General features: G+C 37.4%; 1 pseudogene; it reads left to right on the top strand.

Moving 5' to 3' along the window:
• The first annotated feature begins 70 nt into the window (after nucleotides 1-70).
• LOC124891362 lies at nucleotides 71-1,365 on the top strand (annotated as a pseudogene).
• The last annotated feature ends 1,456 nt before the right edge of the window (nucleotides 1,366-2,821 follow it).

Raw genomic sequence — 2,821 nt, 5'->3', positions numbered from 1 at the left:
GAAGAGCTGAAACTTGAGTGATTTGTACATATGTCCAGCTTTTTGGGATTTGGAAGAGTTTGAAGATGCAATGAGTGAGTCAAGACAAGAGGTTGAGAATCTCCTTCAACCAATTTTGGATGATGTTGACAACAACATTAGGTGTAAATACAACATGGATCATGTCCTTCCAAGCCTCTTGGATAATATTGGTGATTGTGTCAGCTCGTGTTATCATTCTACATCAAGTGCCACCATGACAGACGAGCAGTTGAGCTTCCTCCTCCAGAATCTACATCATCGATGCAAGTATCATGCTGAACAGATTTATCCATTAGAGTCTCAGTATGAGATTCTAATGAATGTGTCTGGCAATTGAGCAAGAATTGAATACAGATCTCTGGCACGTGTTTTAGATGTGGCATATGAGTCAAAAGATGTCATAAATTCAATTATCGTACGAGATAATGGTCTCATACATCTTATTTTCTCACTTCCCATTACGATAAAAAAGATCAAGCTTATCAAAGAAGAAGTCTCCAGTATATCGGAGAAGATTCCCAAGAACAGGAGCCTCACTGTAGTAAACTGTATCAAGAAGACAGTTGAAAGAAAGCCATTGACGGCTGCTAAAATATTTGTAGGATTTAAGGAAGAGACAAACTGGTTAATTAGTAAGCTCACCAGTGGGTTGAAAGATCTTGACGTCATTTCAATCACTGGTATGCCGGGTTTGGGCAAAACTACTTTCGCGTACAAAGTATACAATGATGAATCGGTTTGTAGTCATTTCGACGTTCGTGCATGGTGCACTGTCGACCAAGAATATGACGAGAAGAAGTTGCTGGTGAAACTTTTCAATCAGGTTACTGGCTTGGATTTGAAGTTCTGTGAGGATACTGATGTTGCTGATGAGCTATGGAGAAAATTGCATGGAAAGAGGTATCTAATTGTGTTAGATGATGTATGGGATACTACTACATGGGATGAGTTGACCAGACCTTTTCCTAAAGTTGAGAAAGGAAGTAGAATTATATTGACGACTCGAGAAAAGAAAGCAGCTTTTTATGGAAAGTGAAACACTGATCCTCTTAACCTTCAATTGCTGAGTTTAGAGGAAAGTTGGGAGTTATTAGAGAAAAGGGCATTTGGAAAAGAGAGTTGCCCAAAATTATAAGGGACTTCCTTTGGAAAAATTGGAAAAGAGAGTTGCCCAAAATTATAGGGAGTTATTAGAGTGTTAGATGATCTATTGAATGTTGGAAAAGAAATAGCCGAAAATTGTAAGGGACTTCCTTTGGTGGCTGATCTGATTGCTGGAGTCATTGCAGGTTTGGAAAAGAAAAAGGCTGTGTGGCTTGAAGTTTGAAATAATTTGAATTCCTTTAATTTGAACAGTGAACAGGGAGTGAGGAAGGTTATAGAATTAAGTTATGACCATTTACCATATCACCTGAAGCCATGCTTAATTTACCTTGCATGTTTTCCAAAGGACAAAGCAATTGAAAAAGATATGTTGAAAATGTATTGGCGTGCTGAAGGGTTTGATGAACAGAGAGAGATGAAGAGTGCGAATGAAGTAATGGAGGTTTATTTGGATAATTTAATTTCCAGTAGCTTGGTAATTTCTTTCAATGAGATAGGTAATCACCCGACTTTCCAAATTCATGATCTTGTGCACGATTTTTGTTTTATAAAAGCAAGAGAGGAAAAGTTGTTTCGATGGATAAGTTCAAGTGATCCATCTTCTTCTTCAGATTTGATGCCACGCATAGTAAACATTGAGTATAATAAGGAGCACTTTGAGCTTAACAATTTCGTCCTGTCTAGTTCAAAAAGGAAAAGGCATTCTGGTAAACACCTCTATTCTTTGGAGATAACGGGAGATGAGATGAAAGATTGTCATTCTGATGCATGTCTTTCCCGAAATTGGATTTCCTTCATGAACTAGAACTCCTCAGAGTAGATTTTAAAAGTTCAAACACAAATGACAGTGGGCCCTCTTTAGCGACAAATTGGTTGTGGAATTTTCATTTCCCTTCCAATTTGAAAAAATTGGCGTTGTCTGACTTTTCACTATCAACAATAGCGAGACTGCCCAACCTTGAAGAGCTGGGCCTTATTAGAACAATCATCGAGGGGGAAGAATGAAACATGGGGGAGGGAGACACCTTTGAGAATCTCAAATATTTGGGATTAAATGAAGTGACTCTTGCTAAGTGGGAGTTTGGAGAGGAATCCTTTCCAGTTCTTGAGAAATTAGCACTACGGAGATGTCGTAAGCTTACAGAGATTCCGCCTAATTTTGGGGATATTGGTTCATTAAAAATTATCCAACTTGCAGAGAGCCCTCAACTTGAAGATTCTGCTCTGGAGATTAAACAATATGTTGAAGATATCACAGGAGAAGACAAGCTTCAGATCCTTAGCCCGAATAATATCCCATTATCTAAGACAGGTTCTTCTCTATTAGTTTGCTTCTTAGAAACAAAATTTACAATATATTTGATGAAATTCTCAACTAAACTTTTTGTGAACGTTAAGTAGAATGAGTAGATGATGTGATCCCGTTTCATCACAATAAGCTTTAAAAGAGCAAGCAGATATTGGGTTGGGGTGGATCCAAACAAGTTAAGACGACAATGTGTATAAAAAAAGGATAATGTGCAGATATTTATTTAGTGGATATTTTTTAATGCACATACAAGCCAAAACTATTGGATTTGAATATTTGGATCAGAAGGGATTGCATTGAATATTTGGGTCTTCTGTTTTCTTCTTTACTACTCTTCTTTGTGTGTGTGTGTGTAAATTAACATTTTGGGATAGCGTTTTGTAAACA

Source organism: Capsicum annuum, unplaced genomic scaffold (assembly GCF_002878395.1).
Source record: "Capsicum annuum cultivar UCD-10X-F1 unplaced genomic scaffold, UCD10Xv1.1 ctg3450, whole genome shotgun sequence".
NCBI lineage: Eukaryota > Viridiplantae > Streptophyta > Magnoliopsida > Solanales > Solanaceae > Capsicum > Capsicum annuum.
The sequence above is the reverse complement of the archived record's forward strand: the minus strand, read 5'-3'. Positions and strand labels throughout refer to the sequence as shown.